Source organism: Belonocnema kinseyi, chromosome 10 (genome assembly GCF_010883055.1).
Source record: "Belonocnema kinseyi isolate 2016_QV_RU_SX_M_011 chromosome 10, B_treatae_v1, whole genome shotgun sequence".
Taxonomy (NCBI): Eukaryota; Metazoa; Arthropoda; class Insecta; order Hymenoptera; family Cynipidae; genus Belonocnema; species Belonocnema kinseyi.
The window spans coordinates 39,583,079-39,606,615 of NC_046666.1; the positions used below are offsets into that span (position 1 = coordinate 39,583,079).

At 28.6% G+C, this 23,537-nt stretch overlaps 1 protein-coding gene across 1 annotated transcript in view; it reads right to left on the minus strand.

Annotated features, from left to right (window-relative positions):
• The window catches only part of LOC117181543 (disks large 1 tumor suppressor protein), a 1,257,521-nt gene extending 1,236,573 nt beyond the window's left edge, over positions 1–20,948 (minus strand). Inside the window, exon 1 of the mRNA XM_033374344.1 lies at positions 20,888–20,948. The gene's annotated coding sequence lies outside the window, so the exon portion shown is untranslated. The remainder of the gene's footprint in view (positions 1–20,887) is intronic.
• Between the last annotated feature and the right edge of the window lie 2,589 nt (positions 20,949–23,537).

Below are 23,537 nucleotides of genomic sequence, written 5' to 3' on the forward strand. Positions count from 1 at the left end.
TAATTTTTTAATTTTAAAATTTTTAATATTTATTTTTTATCTTGTCAAAAATGACTAATTATTTTTTGTTGTTTAAAACTTAACTTGATTGATAGTTTTGATTTATATTTCCACATATTGTGGAGTGACATCTATACTCATCGACAGTATCTTCTCTGCTTAAAATACAGATTTCCTTTAAAAATTGAATAATGCAGGAAAAAAATTTATTTTTAGGGTTTCTAGCGAGGGGCAAAAATCATTACTGTCTCAGTTTAACTGAAAGGGAAGTGAGGGCAAATTAGGGAAAATACGACAAGAGTAAGTATGAGAAGTGAGGATAAAGTAGGGGTGATGAAGTAGAGGAAGTGAAGAAAATGAGGGGTGGAAAAGTAGAGAAAATGAAGAGAAATTATGCGAGGGGAAATAGGGGACTTACGGGAAATGGGAGATTGATAAGGTGGGAAAACGATGGAAGGGTGAATAAGGGAAATAAGAAGTGAGAATATAGGGAAAGTGAATGGGAATCATATGAGAATAATTAGGGGAAGTGAGGGGAAGTGAAGGATTGGAAAGGTGAACAAATTATGGGAAGGGATTGAGGAGAAATAAAGGGAAATATGGAAAAATAAGACAAGCATAAGTATGGGAAGTGGGTAAAATAGAGTTGGCAAATTAGGGGAAGCGAGGGAAATAGGGAATAGGGAAGTAGAGAAAATTTAGGGAAATAGTTCGAGAGGAAATAGGGAATATAAGGGGAAATAGAGGATTGAGAAAGTAGGAAGACGATTGGAGGAGAAATACAGGGGAAGTAAGGAGTAAGAAGGTGAGAAAAGTGAATGAAAAGCATAAGAAAATAATTAGGGGAAGTGAGGGGAAATGAGGGATCAAGAAAGTGAAAAAATTATGAGAAGGGGTGTAGGGAAAATAGGAGAAGTAAGGGAAAGTAAAGTATGGCAAGTGAGAGGAACTGAGGAGACAAAAGTAGGGGAAGTGAGGGTAAATTATAGGAAATTAAAGTAGGGATGTTGCGGGAGTAGAAGTAGAGGCATTGATATATGAAACGTTGATTTTATTAGTATGATATTTAAAAATTTTGTTAAAAATTCTTTGTTTTTTATCTGAAAACATTTTTCTTATCTGAGAATTTAACTACTATATTCTTAGTTAAAAAAGTTCTTTTTAGTTAAAAATTCAAATATTTGGTTGGAATTGTATGTATTTTTATTTAAAATTCGTCTTTTTCGGTAAAAAATTGATCTTGTTTTGCTTAAAAATGCAACTATAAGGTTTCAAGTTAAACACCTTGGTTTAAAATTAACCTTGTTATTTGAAAATTCATATTTTTAGATATCAAATTCAACAATTTCGTCGAAATTTTTATTTTTCAGATAATAATTTTATCATTTTGATATGAAACTTTAACTATTTCGTTAAAAATGAATTTTTTAGTTAGAAATTGAAATTTTTTGTAAAGACTTTACTTTTTTGGCATTAATTACTTAGTTGAAAGTTAAACTACTTCCTTAAACATTTTTTTTTATTGTTTAAATATTCAAAAATTTTTGTTGCAAAATAGTTTTTTCAATTAAAATTTGTTTAATCTGAAAATTATCAACTATTCCATTTTTGGTTGAAAAATTATTGCATTTAGTTTCAAATTTAACTGTTAGGTTGAAAATGGACTTTTGGATGAAAATTCAACTATTTTGTAGCGAATTCACCTTTCTGACTTGGAGAATTAATAACTTGATAGAATTTTTTTATCTATTGACTGAAAATCTTCCCTCTTTAAAAATTCTACTCCTAATTTTAGTAGAAATTTTATCAATTTAAGTCAATTTTTAACTGCTACATTTTTCATTGAGAATTCATCTTTTTTGTGTCAAGGTTCAACTACTTTGTTGAAAGTAGATCTAATTTGTTGAACATTCATTTTATTGATAAAAAAATTGAAATATTCTGTTGAAAATTCTTTTTTTTTTTTGTTACAAAATTAATTTTCGTTAACTGCACTTTTTTAACCATTCCATTTTTGGTTGAAGATTTATCCTTTTTAGTTTAAAATTCAACTATTTCTTTAAAATGTAACGTTTTTGTTGAAAATAATATTTTGATGAGTTCAAATTTCAACTGCTTGGTTGAAAAATCGATCTTTTGGGTTGAAAATTCTATTTTTTTATAGAAAACTCAAGAATTTTGTTGAAAATCAAATTTTTTGTCAAAAAATCATATTTTTGGGTGGAAAACTTAACTTTTTGTAGAGAAATCGCTTTTTTGACTTGAAAATTCCTCATTTGAATAAAGATTTTTCATTGGTTAAAAATTTACCTTTTTTGTTGAAATCTAGATTTTTTTATAAAAGTAGAACTTTTTGGTACCATATTAATCGGTTTTGGGTGGGAATTCAAATATTTTTTTAAAAATTCTTCTTTTTTGGTTGAATTCACCTGTGATTCAAATAAAATTAACACCTTTTTTGGTTAAAATATCAATTATTTTGTTGCATTTTGAACTTTTCTGTTTAAACTCAATTCTTTTAAGACTCATAATTTTACTTTAAAATCTAACTACTTTGTTAAAATTTAATTATTTTTATAAAAGTTTAACTATTTTGTTGAAAAGTCACCCTTTTTGTAAAAAATTTACCTATTTCGTATTAAATGCAACTGTTTAGCTGATAATATTTTTTTTGCGAAAATTCAATAATTTCATTGGAATCCAGTCTTTAAAGGTTAAAAATTCAAAGATTCTTTAAAAAGTCATATTTTAAAAAAATTCAATGGTTTTATTGTAAATTCGTCTTTTTGAAGTGAAAATTCGTCGGACTTGATTAAAAATTCATCTTTTGAGCAGAAAAAATCTTGTTACGAAATTCACCTGTTTTAGTTAAAAATTCAAAAACCTTCTGAAAAATGAATCTTCTTCGCTTGAAGATTCAAATACTTTTTCAACAATTCATCTGTTTTTGGTTAGACTTTTATTTTATTTTTTTTCAAAATTCGACTATTCGGGTGAAAATTCGATAATTTCGTTGAAAATTAAATTATTTTATTAGAAATTCTTCTCTTTGACTTGAAAGTTTAACTATTTGTTTTTAAATACATGTGTTCGGTCAAAAATGAATTTTCTTTTGTTATTAAAATTTTTAATTTTTGGTTTAAAAATGATCTTTCTTGACTGAAAATTCATCTTTTTAAAATAAAAATATCGCATTTATTCGAAAACGCAATATGTATTGACTTGACACCTTAGGGTATATATTATATTTAAAATAATTCATTTTTCTATTTTCGTGAAAATGACACTATCTCCCGTTCTCAAAACGGCATGACGTAGTTTTTGAACGACCTTATATAGCAAATTATCTAAATATATACATAAATAAACAAAGGATTGAAAAATACAAGTAAAAAGTTAGATTTTTAGCATATAATAAAAATAAAATTATTTTTTTCTTATTATAATGCGATATCGGATATATCAATCTAATTTTCAGCATCTTTATCTGATTTATCAATAATGCAGTAAACATTAGCAAACCAACTCTGATGAAGCGAACGGAAACTCAATATTAGTTCTATCGATCACTGAACTGACGAACAAGTTTTATCAAAGTTCCCTTTCCCTTATGAATTCTAAAGTTATATCTGCTTTTCAAATATGATATCTCGTGAGTCTGTTCAAATTTTATCATATTAAACTGAAAGCTTTCAAAAAATCTTTTCATTTCAATTTTTCTGAAGCTGGAATAGAGGATGTGCTTCTTGTTAAGGGCCGCGTCTAGCAGAGAAAATCAGTTTTTCTCTGGGTCGTAACTTTTGCCCTTTTTAATACAGTTCCCTAAGTGAAAATAAATGTTTTGAAGTTGAAAATTAATTTCACTAGTCCATCAGTCTATTAATAGCTATGGCTTATTTGTATGTGTATACGAATTTACATTAGTATTGGGAATTTAAAAAATACTGTAAATCCATTTCCTCAGGGTGCATGCAACACTTAATTTTAAAAATTCCCTAAATTCAGCCTGATTTTTTACTAAATAATTTTCTTTTTTTCTTGACGATTAATATTTAAGGGAAAAATTATAATTTTGTAATATTTTTAGTATGGAGTCTTTGATCGATTAAATGAAACAATTTTGAATTTAAAAGAATTCAAACGAATTCAATTCATAAAACTTGAAAAAAATTCGAATAAAATTCAAAGAATTAAAACAAATTGAAAAAAATTACTTAACCCAAAAGCATCCGTGGCTTCAGTAAGATTTAAATAACTTGGGAAAATTGAAGAAAACCTGCGATGTTATTGATGAAGTTCATAAAAATACGAGGCAAATTTATGAAGAATTTACGCGAATTGAAAAAAACTTTTTGAAAATAACATTTTTTTAAAAAGCCTCTCCTATTTTTATTTTATATTGATAAGCTGGAAAAGTAATTAATCTTATTAAAAAATTGTTTAAAGTATTCAGACCGCATTTATTTTCTTAATTTAATTTTATTATATTTTTTTTCTGCGTAAGGATTTTGAGTACTAGATTTTTCAACTTCTGGAGTTTTTAAAGATTTCATTTCTATTTTCTCCATAAAAAATGTAATTTTCTTTTATATCTTTTCAGATGAATAATCTTAAAAATATTTAATTTAAAAAAGCTTGAAAAGGGGTCAATCCTACGAAAAAATCCTTCAAAGTAGTCAGACCGCATTTAATTTTCTAAATTTATTTTATTCCTTAAGAAGATTTTGTATTTTTAAATTTTTTAACTTCTAAACCTGGCAAATGCTTCAATTTTTAAAAAACTATTCGAGTTTTTAGATACGAATTGAATTTTTTTTAATTTAAAAAGAGAGGTGGGGAATTAAGAGGAGAGGAAGCTAGGGCACTATCTCTTACTTCCCCTCCCCTCCCCTCACTAAAACTCCTTTCTTCTCCTTTCTACTCATTCCCTCTTCCCTACCCTTTACTTAAAACTTTACTCAACTCTCATTTGTCCTCCCCACATTTCTCTTTCCTAATTCTCATTTCCCCCTACCCTCACTTTCCCTTATTTACCCACAATTCTCTTAATTTGCGCTCCGTTCCCCACACTTACCCCCCCCCCCTAACCTCACTTTTATTCCTTTGAAACAGGAGGACAGACGAACAAACGGACGGACACCTGACTGAAACCTTGGAACCTTTTAGAATATCCTAACATATTTTATATACTTTGTAAATTTTCGAAATACTTAGAAACTTTTTAAACCTCTTGAAAATTCCTTGAAAATTAAAGGGAAAAAAACTAAACTCTTAAAAGTTCATTGGAATTTCAAAAAATATCTTCAATAATATTCTTGATAGTACATACTTTTCCGGGAAGAGAAGTAGGGGAACTGAGGGGAGAGAAAGATGGTGAAGCGAGTGGAAGTAAATTAAAGCAAGTGAGGAGAAGAATTAAGGAAGAAGTGAGGGGCAGAAATATGATGGAAGTGGGTAAAGGAAGGTAGGGGAAGTAAGGAGTGGGAAATTAGAGAAAGTGCTATGACGAGAAGTAGCAGAAGTGTGGGGAGGGGAGTAGAAGAAGTGATGGTAGCATAAATATGGGAGGGATGGGTAGCTAAGGGAAGGGGTGACAATGCAATTGATGGGAATGGACTTATGGATGGCAATTTGTGTGAGGATGAGGAAAGAGGTATAGGTGGAGGTGAATAAGGTGCGCGCGGAAGGGAGTAGAGTGAATGGTCAGATATGATCGGATAGGTCAGGATCTGGCGGGGCAGGATCTATTACTACAAGATGTGCTAGGACAGGATCTGATAGGACAGGATCTGATAGGGCAGGATCTGATAAAACAGGATTTGCTAGAACATAATCTGATAGGACAGGATCTACTAGAACAGAATCTGATAGGACATGATCTGCTAGGACATGATCTGATAAGACAGGATCTAATATTATCTGATAGGATAGGAAAGGATACTAGAGTGGAGAGAAAGGAGATTCGAAACACTTAATTAACCTCTTAATAGGTTACAACATTCTTTTTTGTTTTGAATGATTTTTTTTTAAATGGGGGTGACCAGGAAATTTGGAAATATTTTAATTAGTTGGGTTGTTTCCAAAGAAGCGCAGCAATTTATCATTAAGATCTAAATTCCAGATCGTAATTTCTGAAATTTTGCTCTTCCTTCTCCTGATTGCAATCCAAGATTCGATAGATACAAATAGACAGGCTTTCTCTTAACGCACTATACGATGCTTTCTCAAGTGAAACGCAATAAGTCACTCGGAAGTACATATATCTCGGTATCTTGTTCAACAATGCAGTAGGTAAGACCAAGCCAGATACAATATCTCAAAGTACATGGAGGGTACACTACCTTTCAGAACATGGATACCTGTTACGATTCTTGCCACCACTGACAAAGGTAATCCATAGAACTCACCTGCAACAAAAAGAAAAAAATCGATTTGTAAACTTCGTTTGACTATTTCATGTCCCCGAAGGGCAAAAGTCGAGGCAGAAGAATCTTCCATGTACAAAGTGGAAAACGTAAGTCTTCAGGAGTATAATAGGGAGGATCTGACTGAAAAATATCCTTTCTTCAGCTTTGAAAGTATCAAAATCATACTTGGAACGTATTAGATGAAGAATCTGAAGTTTCACAAAGCAAATTAGCTTTCCAAGATTTTCGCCTGCACTTTTAGTGAACTATTCTATAAAATTTAAAAGACAGACTTAAAAAAAGCGCTAAACGGTACAAAATAATTTAGGAAAGGGAGAATAATCATCTGAATAGGATTATAGAATTATAATAATTTAAGAATGGAAACAGAAATAAAGAATGGAATAATATCGTATTTCAATTGATCATTCATTCTTCAGAATTTTGAATTTAAAGCATTTAAAATATGAAATTTATGAAATGATTTTAAATTTAAGACACTTCAATTCCAAATATTTTAGGTAGGTCAAATTTGGAAAAAAGCACAATATTTTGAATGGAATGAAACAAGGAATTAAACTTGTATCATTTATGACTAAACCATTTAAAATTTGATAGTTTTAAATTAAAAGAGTTAGTTAATTTCAGATTAAAATGTCAAAAGAGGACAATTTCAAAACGTTAAAAATGGAATATTTTCAAACTAGAATTTAAAATAAAAGATCATTTGAAATTGAATGGAATGAGCATTTTTTATCTCTAATTAAAAGCTTCTGAAATTCTGGAAATCTACATCTTCAATCAATTTAAAAACTTAACATTTAAGATAAAAATTTATTAAACAAATTTTTCTAAAATCCAAAAATAAATTCACCTTTATTGTCGTCATTCAAAATGAGAAAAAATTAATTTCTAAACCTTTCACATTATATTATTCTAAAAAAATGCTCGAAATAAAAAGTAATTTGAGATGGTAAATATAAAAAAATGTTTACTACCGAAACTTAAAAGTTAAAAAAATCCGAATTTCATCTTCAACTGAAAAAAATTTCGTCTCGACGTATTGTAATAGTAAATTTAATCAGTTAGAAATAAAAAATTTTTCAATCTTTAACTATACTCTTCAAAAGTCAATCATTTAATTCTAAATTTCAAAATTTAAACTACTTGAGTTACTTCACGTCAAATTGAATTGTTAAGAAATTAACCATTGAAAAATTTTAATTATACTTTTAGAAATGCAATCATTTAAATTTTAACTACAATGTCTGAACTTATTAAAAGAAGAAATTGAAAATTTTGCATTTATCATAAAAATGCAGAATTCTAAAATTGAAGCTATTAAAAATTTAAGCAATTATTCAATTGTCAATAGAATTGTTTAAAGAAAAAAATTCAATATTCAATCTGCAACTATCAAGCCTTTAAAATTAAAACCAAACGGTTTAGAATATTTAATGCTCAAATTAATTAATTTAAAACTGGATAAAATTTAATTGGTTGCATTTGAAAAATTATAATTGACTATTTGAAAATTTTTAATTTATAAACAGTTTAATTTGCTAAAAATAATATGCATTTTTGATGGTTTGAGTGCAAAAGAGTTTTGATATAATGATTCTTCGCGACTATTTTGTTTTTAGTCTTAAATGAATTTCGGATTTGTTTAAATTTCAAGTTCCTAAAGTATAAATTTTTTATATTTTAATATTTGCCATTTAAAATTACTTCTCATTTTTAATGTTTTATTTTTTGAAATAATTTAATTTTACAGGTTTACAACTAATAATTGGCCATTTTGAACGGTGAAAATAAAGGTGAATTCATTTTTTTTAATAAAATTACATAATCGCCTCCCAGTTAGAAAATTATAAATAATTTTGAAGTCAGCGCAAGAAAAAACTAGCAAACTTTTGCTGCAATTTCTGTGTCCTTTCTTATTATTCGTAGTATGAAATTATTATATTAATTTTTGAATTTTGACGTTTTATTAAGAATATTGTTTTCCCTAAATGAAATTTTATTGCAATTTATACATATATACTTTTTTTGTATTGAAGTTCTCCACAAATTTCTTTTTTTCTTTTGTCTACATCGGACTAATCTAGACGGACTCAGAATTAATCTCTTTTGGCTAAAAAGTTTAATATTTTGTTGGAATATGTTTTTTAGTTAAAAATTATTTTCCTATTTTAAAATATAACTAAACCATTATCTTTCCTAAAAAATATATCAGTACATTTTCTATTCAGAATTAATTATTCTTGTTTAAAAATGTAACTGCTTAGTTGGAAGTTAAACTAACTTGTTAGAAATTCAGTTCGCTGGTTGAAGGTTAAACTGTTTAGTCGAAAATTCGTTTTTTTTATATTAATTTTTTGAACTGAAAATTCAACTATTCTATTTTGCGTTAAAAATGGATAGTTTTTCGTTAAAAATTTAACTATTAAATTTTTTATGTACTATTTTGTTACAAATTCGTTCTTTTTTTGTTCATAATTAATCTTCTTGATTGAAAATTTAACTACTTGGTTGAAAGTTGAGCTTTTTTGTTCAAAATTCATTTAATTACTTCGAAAGCCATATTTTTCATTAAAAATGTAACTATTTTGTTGAAAATTATTAGTTTCTTGGTTAACGATTTAATATTTTTGAAAATACGCCTCTTTGGACAAACTCAACAATTTCTTAATCAAAATTGTAATACTTTTGAATTAAAATAACGAGCAATACATTTATCGTGGAGAATTTATCCTTTAAAAAATTGGAAAATAATCAAAAGGGTTGAAATGCCAATTATTATATTGTTCGTGACGAATTAATCTATTTTAATTAAAAATGCAAGTACCTAATCTTCTTTGTTAAAAAATCATTTTTGTAAATTGGAGATTTATAATTTTAATGAGAAATTCAACTGCTTGATCTAAAATTAAATTATTTTGTTAAAAATTAAATTACTTTGTTGAAAATTTACCCGATTTTCAAATGCACATTTTAGTTGAAAATTGTTATTTTTGTTTAAATTCAACTATTTGGATGAACACTCATCTTTGTAGGTTGAAAATTAATCTATCTGAGTGGAAAATAGAACTATTTGGTTAAAAATTCAACTATTTTTATTCAATTTTAATTATTTTTGAGAAGTCAAATATTTTGTTAAAGAGTCATTTTTTTTTTGAAAATGTGCTGCTGTGTTGAAAATTCGTCTTTTTGGAATGAAAACTTATCTTTATGGCTAAAAGATTTCTTAGTTGAAAAACTCATCTTTCTTAGTTAAAAATTCAAATCTCTTTTAAAAAGTGCGTCCTTTTGACTTGAATGTCTACCACACATGTCAGTGTATTTTAAGGGTTTTTCTTGGCGTACGGAAAGGTAACCAAATATTGTGAAAAACATAACATTTCCTTGAAATTGTACAATTTTCCAACTAAGTATCAATACAAAAGAATCAAAAAATGAGTAAAACATTTCGCGGAATATTGAGTATTGTCACATGACTTCACGATCATGCTAGGATAGGTGAAGATGTCAGGAAGGTTAGCAAAGTTGGTACATCTTGACATGGGAATGCATTCGACGTTTTGCAGAAAATATTCTAAACGTAAAAGTAAGTTATAAATATCTGAATGGTAATATTTTTCAATAATAGAATTTATGTTTCACCTTTTATCGGTTGAAAACCTATCAGGTTTACGAAATAAGCTAAAATATCCAAAATTTGTAGTTACTGTATCAGATCGACTTGATCGGAATCGGGTACTCTATCCTCAAGTTTTTAATATTTTATTTTATTTCATGAAACTAAAAATTTTTCAATCGAAAAAAGAATGAAACATGACTGAGAAAATATATTGTACACTTAGCAAATATTACTGTTCGTATATTCATGACTTACTTTTACGAATAGAATATTCTCTCCAACGCATTCCCATCACGTGATGCTTAAATACTCAATTCAAACAAAAAAGGGCTTCCCGCTCTTCGGACCTCTTTTTAATTGGTCAGCCACTGATGCAGACTAGATCGTACAGGGATAGTGGTGGGAGGTTCAGAACTACATTTGTGAAAATGTAAATTAAGAATAATTTTTCCTGTTTAAAAATTCATGTTTCAAGGTTCAAAAGTAAACTTTAAAATAAGAGTCGAAAAATATTACTTTTTTAATGAAATGTTGCAACATTAAGTTAACAGAATCGTTTCGCTTAATAGCGTCATTTACGTTAATTTATATACTAAAGGGATGTAACGTTCTGCAATGTTATATACAAATAAAATTATAAAGGTAGCCGTGATAAAATGCATATAATGATGACTCATTACATCTATCGTGATAGTGAATTTATAATTGACTAATACTGTATACCCATTCATTTAATGAGTGCTTATTAAATAAATAAAAAACAGATTACTTTGCATAATTTCAACTTTGAAACATTTTATATCAATTGTCTCATTAACTTATTTAAATATATTATATATTTACAAACATAAAATATATTATAAATAAATACAAAAGTAAACCGGTTAAAGACTATTTCAGTAGTATTAGTTTATAAGCATAAATAAATATTTAATTCTAATTCCATAGAACTGTTTTTTAATTTTTTAGTGATTATACTAATTGAAAATAATTTTTTTAAATATTAGTAGTCCAAGATTTTAATGAACTCCTACATAGAAGAACGTCCAAAATGTTTATGTTCGAAAGTATGAAAGTTCATTAAGCACAGGGTGGCTACAAATCTTAATCTTCAAAATTCCTTGACTTTTCCAATAATAATTTTTTATTTTCTGAGATCACTCATTATCAACGACTAAAATTCTAACCTTGTAAGATTTTTAACATAAATTGTTTTATAAATTGAATAACACAAAATTTATATTTATAAATGTATTGCTTTCAGGACTACCACATACCAATTTATTTGCAAAAAGTGAAAAAGTGACACATTTAAACCAAAAGTTACTAAAAGTGACTTATGTGCATTAATACTAAAATTAATCTTCTTTTAAATGTAAAAGAATTTGATTCGTAAGACCTCGAAATAATTCAAGGTAAATTAAAGGAATTAGAAACAAATTCTGATTATTTCAGTAAAATTGACGTGAATTTAATGTGCTCGAAGTTCTGAACGTTGAAATGAACGAAATTTTTAACTGGTGACTTTTTAATAAAAAAATTGCTAAATGTTTGTTTATTTATATTGTAAATAATTTATTATTAGAAAAGAATTATATTGCATATTTCAAATTACAGTTGGAACGATATTGACGGGGAAAATAGAAACGTGGAAAAATATTTGGTTCATTTGAACGTTCGGAACTTCAGGTACATATGAATTTAAAAAAAAAACTTGAGGAAATGATGAGGATTTGACAAATTTATAAAATTTCTACGTGAATTTCGAAAATATTAAGTAAATTGAAAATGTTGCAAAAAATTTTTCAAATTTTATTGAATTCAGTAATGTTTAAATAAGTTCAGCAAGATTCAAGAAAATTTAAAAGAATTAAATGAAATACCTAGGAATTGGCGATTTTAAAAGAATTAACAAATAATTAAAGAAAAACCTTTAAAAAATCAAAATATTAATTTTAATTTAGTAGAATTTAGGGCATTAAGCAGAATTCATGTGCATTAAAATAATCAAGAGATTTAAAAAGAATTTAAAAAAGAATTCAGGATAAATGAATAAAAATTCCGGAAAAATTAATCATAATTTAGGGTGAATTCGAAATAAATTCTAATGAATCAATTAAATCTTCTTGAAGCTCTTGAAAATTCCCAGGAATCTTTTAAAATACCCTAGAATATTTAAAAACCTTTGAAGTTCCTTTAAATTATTAAATGCAATTAAAAATATCATGGAACCTTTCAAAATGACCTAGAATGTTTTAAAATTTCTGAACTCCTTAAAATGGTTTTAATCAATTAAAAATACATTTAAAACTTTTTAAATACCCTACGATATTTTTAATACATGAAAATACCACTAAATTACTGAAATCAACCAAAAATTCTTTGGAATTATTGAAAATTCCCTAAAATATTTAAATTCCTAGAAAATCTTTTAAAATCCCATAAAAAAATATTTTATTATATTTATTATGAAAAAATATTTTGAAGCTCATGCGAATTCCTTGAAATAATCTGAAATGCCCTAAAATATTTTAAATACTCTAAAATCCTATTAAATTCGTAAAGAGAATTAAAAACTACTCAAAGGAAACTTTTAAAATGTCCAAAAATATTTCAAAAGCTTTAACATCCCTTCAAATTGATGCAATTTAATTTAAATACGTCGGAATATTTTGAAATACCCTAAAATAATTTAAATTATTTTAAATTCCTTGGAATATTTCTAAATTTCCTCAAATATTTTAATTCCTTTGAAATCTTGTGAAATCCTAAAACAATTCTTAAAGTTCTTGGAAGTTCCTTGGTATAATTTAAAATATGATAAAAATATTTTATAACCTTTGAAATCCAACTAAAATACGAAAATTATATGAACATAACATAAAATATTTTTAAAACACCCTGAGATCATTCAAATCCTTTCAATCATTTTCGAATTATTAAAACAATTTAAAATTTATTGGCATATTTTTAAATTCCCTACAATATTTAAAATAATTCAAAAGGTTTTATATCTCTTGAAAATGATTTCAAATCTTAAAAAACACGTAAAATCTTTTAAATCCTCCGAACCCCTAATTAATTAGTAGAATTAATTGAAAATTATTTGGAATCATTTAAAATATCCCAAAATACTTCAAATTCTTTTAAATACCTTTAAATGATTGAAATCAATAAAAAATCCCTAGGAATATTTTTTAATTCTCTAAAATATTGAAAATCCTTTAAATTCTTTTATAATCAGTCAAAATTTGTAATACCCCTTGAAAAATCCTTGGAATAGTTTAAAATACACTAAAATATTCTAAATCCTTTAAAATCCCATTATATAACTGAAATGAATTGCAAATTACTTGAAACCTTTAAAAATACCCTAAAATATTTCAAAACCCTAGAAATCCCCTGAAACTATTAAAATTAATTCAAAAAGCAATGAAATCTTTGCAAATACCATAATATATTTCATATTTGTTCTAATACCTTGAAATACTTCAAAATACCCTGAAATATTTTTGAATTGTTTGAAATCCTATTAAATTACTGCAATTAATTTAAAATGTCTTGAAATCTTTTAAAATACCAGAAGAAATTTCAAAACTTTGAAAATCCCTTCAAGTGATTGAAATAAGTTAAAAATGCCTTGGAATTTTGGTAAATACCATAAAAAATTCAAAGCCAATTCAATTCCCAATGGAGTGAAGATGGAGTAGGATCCTTTTTTTCATGAAATAATTTTAATTTAAAAATATTATTTTCCATCTAGTCTTATCAAGACGTTAAGCATTTTCTGTTATTGAAGATTCTTAACTTGATCGATATTGTGTAGATTTTCTGCCTTCATGGTTTGGAGGGTTGATCTGCTGTCGGTACGGTACAATCTCTGATGATATAGCAGATAAATTAAAAAAATTTTTTAAATAATTACTTGTTCCATTAACACCTAGCTAAAAATTAGCGTTATGTTCTTGAATTAAGAGTTCTTATTCTGATCCTTCTAATAGCTTAATTGGAAAAGCACCTGACCGGAAATCAGAAGTTTTGCGGTTCGTTTCCCAATGGAGTAAAGATGGAGTAGGATCTTTTTTTTCATGAAATAATTTTAATTTTTAAATTCAAAGCCTTTCAAACACCTTTGAAAGTTTTTGAGATCCTTAAAATCTTTCAAAATACACTCAAATATTTTTAAAAATGTTTAAAAACGTTTCCCAAAATCCTAGAATTTTCACTGATTTTCAGACTTTTTCCTATCTGAATAAGTTTTTAATGATGATTTTAACTTTATTTATAAGTATATAAATCTTCAAAATGTATAAACTCTGCTGAAGATAATTCTATAAGTCTCTTATGAAATTCAATTATAAGTCCATCTGAAAAATGTCCTTCTTCCTTCAAATTGTTTTAAATTCTCTCGAAACTTTATAAATCAGTTTCTAATTTTTAAGAATTTTTAATGCATTAATATAACAGAATTTATATTTAAAGATAGAATTATTTATGATTCAACCGTTTCAATGTCGATAGAAAATTATTTTCAAATCTATCAAATCATTACGCTACGCTACACTTCAATTAGAGCGACTCAATCTTCCGAAGACAATTAGCTTCGGAAAACTGAAGAGCGATCAAACTTTCTGTTCTGTCCTCAGCCTCTCGAGTATAAAGAATACTTTTCAAGAAATCTTCTTAGCACCTCAGGTGTGAGGATTATTTGTATTTCCATTCTTATTTTTTATTTTTATTTCTAGCTTGAAAAATACACAGCACCGGGATGCAGCACAAATTAAAGTTTTCGGAAAGTCTGACCTGGAAGCCAAGAGCGTTAAAACGAGTTCTTCCGGCTTCATTTGTAAGAAAGTGAGTTGCTGCGTACCTTCATCTGCACAAAGGATGCAGCTATTTTACAAGGAAAGTGGCCCATAAAAAGCAAGCCTTGGGTCTAGATTCCAGACATAGTAAAGCACGAGAGAAAAGTGGCTACATTGTAACAAGGAGTATCATCTAACGTGGCAAATTGAGTGCTGAGCGTTAAACGATCCCTATCCTTCCGACTGAATTTTCTTACCTCATGAAAACCTTCATTCTCAGGAGATCTTTATTTTTATGAAAACCTGCGGAAAGAAATTTTATAAGGGTTCTGTCTCCCAACAACCTCCATTTCTTGAAATATTAATTAGGCTCGTTTAAACAATGTTTACTCATTATATGATAAAGAAATATGATAAATACGTTTCACTGCCTAATGATATAGATAGATCTCGTGAGAAAATGGCCTTATACTCATTACACGATTAAATGACTTCAGGGAGTAATCGTTCATAAAATTTTTTCATAACATAAAAAATTAATTATTAATTTTCATCTGTTGAATCAAAAAACGTGTTCTGCTTCTAAACGTTTTAAATTTTGTAAGAACTAAATAACCAAATACTACTAATCCTCGTGAAAGAATTTTCAAACAATTACTTGTTTATAACAAATGCTATTTTGGATTTTGAAATATATTCTTAAAAACCGGTTGTCGCCTGAAGCAAAAAAAATTGGTTTTAGTTTTGTTTAACAAGGAGAAGGCCTCATGGTTCAAATTCAAATCGAGGTCGTGTGATCATAATTAGAAAGATTATCAAATTTCATTCGACATGTCTTATGGCTTTTTTGTAATTGAGGCCCAGTTTTGTAAATATGCATTTTTTAAAATTGCGGCTGCCTTCACTGATTAACTAGTATCAGTCACGCGGCACGCCTCTTACCAAGCGGCCGTGGCATGGTGGTAGCTGTTTCTCTTTGCGACTCCACTGCTGTGGGGTTCGAATCTTTTGGCTAGAATTTTTTTCATACCATTAAAAAATCCGAGTTATATTATTCACATTAGCATCGCTATAACATGCAATTAATAATAAAATCTAATCATATCAAATAGTTCCCACATTTTATATTGCATGAAGAAAGTAGAAAAGAAAAATTCAAAGAAATTTGTCAATAACTGATATTATGAATTATCATATAATATATGAAATTCATGCTCTTTTTTTACAAGCAGAATTTTCTTGACTTTCCATCATTTTTTCGCTTTGAAAACACTTATGTATCAACTCTAACAACAATGGAAAAAATGAGTTCCCGTGGTTTAAGTTTTTCTTGAAATCAGGAGAAAAAAGTATAAATAATTATTATTAATTATTATTAATAATGATAAATTTATTAATAATTAATTATTTTAATTAAATTAATATATTAAATTTTTAATAATGTAAAAACAAAATCTGGACAAATGTTTCGAACCACACAGCAGCGGACGCAAGACTATGTCGTGAATTAGTGACGGAGCCGCAATTTTCAAAAAAATCCATACTTTCAAGACCCCAATTACAAAAAATCCGCAATACGTTGAAAATGAAATTCGATAATCTTTACAATTATGCTCACACGACCTCGATTTAAATTTCGACCCTGAGGCCTTCCCCTTGTAAGAAAAAAATAATAAATTTCTAAAAAAATAGATGTTTAAGGTGCAATTTTATTTTATTTTACTACAAAAATTGCAAATAAAAGAAATCTATCGCACCTGATCTAACTAGGATATTAAAGACTAGCATCGCGGTCAGTCTGAAATGCCTGGATTTTTTAAAGCAGTTTTTCTCGAGTATGGTTGCAAAGTGCATCTTATAAATTTAGCATATTTCAAAGTTAGTAATGACCAATTACTCGGTAAAGTATTAATTCATAGAAAATTCCGAGGGGTGCACGCTATCCTTCTGAGTATAAAAGTCGATTTTTCATTTTGCAAATAATTCTATCCCAAAGTAAATGTTGATTTTAGGTTTGTCGATTATTTTTACCGTTTCATCAATTTCTTAACATAGTAAGAAAATATACAGAGAGAAGTATGTATCTCTGTTTTGTCATAAATGTAGAAAGCTCTGAAATAATTTCTCTTTGTCTTTTGTTAAGTGATGATAAAGCACTCTCGTTACTAATGACTCTCGTAACTTTCCATTTACGGAAACGCCACCGTTTTCAGTACTATCTGCTATGATATTAATTGTGAAACATTTAGAACTAAGCTATACTCGTTTAGCTAAGTAGCACCGGTCCTTTGTACTCCTATAAGCATTTATTATTCTAGGAATATTTCGATTTTAAAACAATCATAAATAGCTCATCTTAGCTTAATAAACAAATAATTACTTAACATTAAACAATCCACGGTATGCACTGTATCTCCTCTGTATCCCCTCTGAATTCGAATGATTGGATCATTTGAATTCTTTTCAAAATCTAACTAAAAGCTTTGTGAAATAATTGAAGTACCTGTGTAATCTTTGTAATCTTTTAAATCTATCCAAAATCTGTACTATATATTTTAAATCTATAAAGATAATTAATATATTTATGAAATCTTTCTGATATATAATTTCTTCAATATTTTTTAAATAGTTGGTAATATTTGTGAAATCTTTGAAACCTTTAGCAAATAATTAAAATCCTTTAAAATCTTTCTGAAATCTTTGCATATCTTTGCAAAATATTTAATATAATTTGAAAGTATCTGGCACAGTTTGTAAAATTATTGAAATCTTTCTGAAATCATCGGGAAATTACTGAAATCCTTTTGCACACTTTGAAATCTATCTGAAATTTTTATTAAATATTTTTAAGCTGTCCAAAATATTTGCGGAATATTTGAAATATTTAAAGTACTTGGGGAAATCATTTAAATATTTTAAAAATATTTGGTAATATTTGTGTAAATATTGGAATCATTGAATTCTGTGAAATCTTTTCAATCCATCAGAAATATTTCAGAAATATTAAAATCTTTAAAAAATATTTGGAATATTTGGTAATATTTGTGAAATCAGTAAAATCTTTGGGAAAGCATTGAAATCTTTTAAATACATCTGGAATCTTTACAAAATATTTGTGAATTTTTTTTAATCATAAGGAAATCACTGAAATCTTTTTAAAATATTTCTGGAATCTTTGTGAAATCTTTGAAAAATATTTTAAATCATTATGAAACCTTTAGGGAATAATTTAAATCTTTTTAAATCTTTCTGAAATCTTTAGAAATATTTGCGAAATATTTTAAACCTTTGAAAAATAGTTCAAATGTTTGGAAAATCATAAAAATATATGCGAAATCTCCTTGGTGTCTTTGAAATCCTTGCAAAATATTTGAAATCTTTCTGAAATCCTTGCGAAATATTTGAAATATTTTTGAAATATCTGATAATATCTGTAAAGATATTTAAATATTTAATGAATCTTTGACAGATTATTAAAACCTTTGTACACTCTTTGAAATCCATCTGAAATTTTTACAAAATATTTTTAATCTATCCGAAATCTTTCTGACATTTTTGAAATTTTTCTGAAATCTTAGAAAATCTTTGCGAAATATTACAAATACTTTTTAAACCTTTAGCAATACTTGAGAAATTTATGAAATCATTGAAGTCTTTGAAATCTCATTGATTAATACGAAGTCTGTGCTAAATATTTAAAATCTTTACGAAATATTGGAAATATTTTTGAAAAATTGCGCAATATTTGCGAAATCTTGATAAAATCATTAAAAGATTTGAAAATATAAATTCTATACTTGTATTTATTATTTGCTAGTTATTATTTATTTCTTGTTTATAATTTTTAGAAAAGCATTAAATAAAATTTTTAATATCTTTTTTAGGAATAAGTTTAAAAAACACCTACGTTAATATCATTTTTTTAGTTTAAACTTTAACTTTTTGATTCAGAATTCTGGAATTCAGTTAAAAGCAGACTTCGCGGTAGATAATTAATCTTTTTATTTTAAAATTCATATTTTTATTTAAAAATTACCAACTAGGTTTAAAAGTTGACCTACTTTCTTAAAAACGCATTTTTTGGTTGGCGAATCAAAATTTTAGTTAAAAATTCAGCTCTGGTTGGAAATTAAACTGTTTTGTTGAAAATTCCTTTTTTTGTTTGGTTAAAAAGGTTAAATTTAAGTAAAAATTAATCTTTTTGTTAAATTGAAATATTTTACTAGAAATTTGTTTTTCGGTTTAAAATTATTATAGTTTAAAGAAAATTAAACTTTTAGGTGGAGAATTCTATTGAATATTCGTCTTTTTCGGTAGAAAATTAATCTTTTTGGTTACAAATTTGACAAATAAGTTTAAAGTTGAACAGGTTTCTTAAAAAATTAAAAATAAATTTCTTTCATGCTTCAACTTTTTGATTCAGAATTCTTAAATTTTATGGAAAATTCGTATTTTCGGTGGTAAATGAAGCTTTTTGTTTAAAAATTAATCTTTTTTACTTGAAAGTTTAACTTTCTAGTTGACAATTCTTGAATTTTGTTGTTCAAAATTGAACGACTGAACGAACTTACCTATAGTGAAGTTCAATCGTAATTGTGCGAGCTGCCTCGTCCGAATAGATCACATTATGTAGTAACGCAGTTACTGCTCGTTCCGGCACAGTTATTTTAAATTTGAATTCAAATTATTTGCCCGCCATGCTTGTACGCTAGGTGGAAAAAGGTGGGAAAGCGTAGAAAAAATGACTGGACCAATTCATTGTGAAAGCATCTACTCCAACAGAGTATGGGTCCCTATGCCACGATATGAATTTTTGACACTTAGCATTATTCCTTAATGCAAAAAGGTGTATTGCTATAGGACCAAATTTTTTCTTGATTTCTTGGAATGCCCAGTCTACGAGCTCCCATTCTGTTTCACTCGGTACGACTCTTGATTGCTCATCGGCTTCTAAATTTTCTTCCGACCTTAGATACGAAGCGTGAACCCAAATCTGTCGCCTCTCGCACCACTGCCATATGACTCTACTGAGCTGTGTGAGTTTTGGGTACTGAAAACCCCCCATTCTGTTCACGTGTGAGATTCCTGTCGTATTGTCCATCCTGAGAAGTATTTCACAATTTTTAGTTTCTTTTGCGAAGCATTTTAATCCAAAAAATGCTGTTTTGAGCTCTAGATAATTTATGTGGTGCTTTTGTTCTTCCTGGTTCCACCATCCGTGGGCTTTATGACTAGAATGTTGTATATTATCGAGCTACCAGCTGAGGTCCTCTTTTGCCTTGTCTGAGAGTATCAATGACGAGTTAAAATTCCCATTGGACCTTTTAAGTGCCAAATATTTTTCTCTTTCCAGCCTTTTAGTATACAACCATCCATATTTTATTGCTGGATTTGCTGCGACATTCGGTTTCAGTTTGCGCAATAAAAAGAATATCGTCTAAATATATGACGATCGTAATCACTTGCTGCCTTAGTTCTTGGGCTACTGGCTTTAGAATTTTTGTGAAAGTGTACGGTGCTGTTCAAAGCCCAAAGGGCACACAATTAAATTCATAGATCTTATTATCGAAAGAGAATCTGAGGAATTTTCGATCATTTTCTGCTACGGGTATTAAAAAATATGCATCTTTTAAGTCCAAAGAGGCCGTATAACAGTCTTTCGTCACAAGTCGAAGGGCTGTTTTTATGTCCTCGATTTTGAAATGTGGTGGGTCAATAAATTTATTGAGTGCTTTTAGGTTAAGTATGAACCTGTCACTTCCATCAGGTGTTTGCCTTAAAAAGTAAGGAGATAAAAATTCCTCCTCAGTGGAAACGCATAAAGAAACGACATTTTTCTCTATTAGCAACTCAATCGCTTTTTGAGTTTTGCTTTTCTCTTCCACTGCCAGGAGAGGTTCGGACGGTTTTTTGTTTTGGTGCGGTTTGCTGGAAAAAGGCAACCTATATGCTTTTATTGATTCTAAAATAAAACGGTTCGAAATCATTTCTTCTCAAGATTTTTCATAATACTCTAGCCAACCTGAAAAATTTACCTCTATCTCCTCGTGTTGTATCGCCTGTTGCTGGTTCTCGAATACTGAGGCTTTTGCCCTCCCCTCCTGCTCGATGAACTGTTCTTGGGAGAGCCCTTCCAGTTTAAATTGGAGCCCGAAGATCTAGGAGTTCGTGCGTCTTTTGGAGCTTCATTATTTTTATATGACGATTGAGTCCTTTTTGGATTAGTCGTCGATACAGCGGATCTCTCGAGGTCTTTGGCAACTTTTTCGACCTCTTTAGCTGTTTTTAGCTTTTCTGCGAGTGAATTTCCAAACAACAAAGTATTGACTTCCGTTTGTTCAGACACTGTTTTCAGGAGCGGGTCTAAAGCAGGAGTTATAAAGGCCCGTATTGCCATCGATAACTCATACTGTAAATCTGTAAGGATCTTTTCAGCGTCACTCACGATATAAAAGAGAATGTCTCTTGATAGTTTTTCCCCTTTTAGAATTTCAGTGAGTGCTTGTCCAATGGCACTTATACATGTTGCTAGTTGTTTTTGATCTGCGACCCTAAAGTCATCTTTTTTCTTGGCCGTTCGTTTTAGCCGAATTTCTGGATTAAGGGACGGAGCACCCATCATAGCGCAATTTTTTGCTGGTGGATATTTTTCCATCAGTTCTTTAAGTGAATCTTTTGGCAAGCCCGATTTGAGGATTCTTGTCCATAAATCTGCAACTGAGTCAACTATTGGCGGAGACAGCACTGCTTCTTTGAAGGTATTCTTTTTCATTCGGTCAAGTAGAGGATCTACTTTATCAACAGCCTGTTCAGTTTTCTTATCGCCCTCTTTGTTGCTTTTTTCAGCCTTACCGACTGAGTTGGTAATTTGAATTCAAATTTAAAATAACTGTGGTGGAACGAGCAGTAACTGCGTTACTACATAATGTGATCTAGAGGACGAGGCAGCGAAGTACAATTAATTTTTTGTAATTGCAGAATTTAATCTTTTTGGTTAAAAATTTAACAACTAGCACGAGTAAAAATAATTCGTCTTGGCTAAGTCTTCATTTATGACATAGCCAAGACATTTTTGTAAGTCTCGCCCCTGGCCGTCAGCGAGACAAAGAGTCTTGGAGACGAACTCAAGATAAACCAAGTCGAACTCAAGATGAAATTACTGAAGATGAATTACTCGGGAGGTTATAGTAATTGAAAATTTACCTATTTTATTTTTGGTGAAAATTCAACTTTCGTTCAAATTGACCTATTTTGTTGAAAATTCTTTTGTATTCTTATTAAAAATTATTCCAGTTTAGTTGAAATTTAAACTTTTGGCTTGAGAGTTCTATTTTGTTGGAAATTCGTCTTTTTGGTATAAAATAGCTTTTTAATCAGAATTTCCTATTTTTTATTTCATAATTTAATTTTTTTAAAGAAAATTCGTCATTTTGTCTTTGAGGTTCAATAATTTGGTTGAACAAATCTACTATTTGATATAAAATTCTGTTTCTATAATAATTAGAATTTCTTTTTTTAAATTAAAAGTTTAACTATTCAATTTTTGGGTGAAAGTCCACCTTTCTTTAGTTTAAAGATACAATAATACCCGGATTAACTGTCAAATAAAATTCAATTATGCACATTTTAATACTTACTTTGAAATTCACGTTTTTATTCTAATTTTTCATTTACTACCGAAGTTCATAAATCACGACAAGATCACGTAGGCAATATAGGTATATTGGCAATTCAACTCGCCACATGAAGAGAAATTTCAAGTGATTAATACACGGAAGCGTGTGATTTTAGAGCTATAATTTTTACGTGATATAACGTCTCGGAATCTGTGATCTAAAAGCATGGAATTCGAGACTTAAGAACAAAGGGGAGTGGCCTAATGCCTGAAACTTCGAGTCCTATGCTTTAAGAGCAAGGGTTCCGAGATCTTAGTTCTCGCACCAAATCGGGTTTTAACTAAAGGCTACGTTACTTTTGGGTGAAGGGGGGGGGGGCATAAATAAATCAACGGTTGTTAACGAGGAGAGGCGTGTCAAAAATTGTTAAAAATGGTTAATTTAGTTTATACTGTATGAGCGCCGAAACGTTGGTGATTATTTTTTACAAATGTTTTTTATTGTTACTTCATAGTGATAGGAAAAAAGACGAAAGAAATAAAAAAGAGTTTTTTAAATTTAAGTTTTTTAAAAATTTTTGTCCATAAGGAAAGGAGATTGTTTTCTTTCCTTTCTATGAGAAAAGGTTTTTTCAGATTTCAATAGGAACATTTGATGGTGCTTATCCGAATTTGGTCGTTCGTTTCTTAGGTTTATTTTCAGGAATTCTTCACATTTTTAATATAGTATTGTTAAAGAAGGACCCCAGAAAAATATGTGAGTCGATAAAGTAAACCTATTGAATAAAAAGACAGTAAAAAAAAAATTATTCTAAAAAGGTAAATTTAATCAGTCCCTTTAGAATGTAGATTTTGGGACAATATGATCGTGAATGCAGTCGTGTATTCAGAAGAGACGTAGTCAGTGCTCAGGACTCGAGACTCGTTATTTATTCGATTAACTAGTGGGAAATCCTATCAGTTTGATGTAATTTCCTTGGACAGTCGATGTCCGATTCAAGATAAGCCATCGTGTCCTCTGACACCACAGACACGAGTTCCTACCTGAGGAATTCCGTTTGGAAATCGAT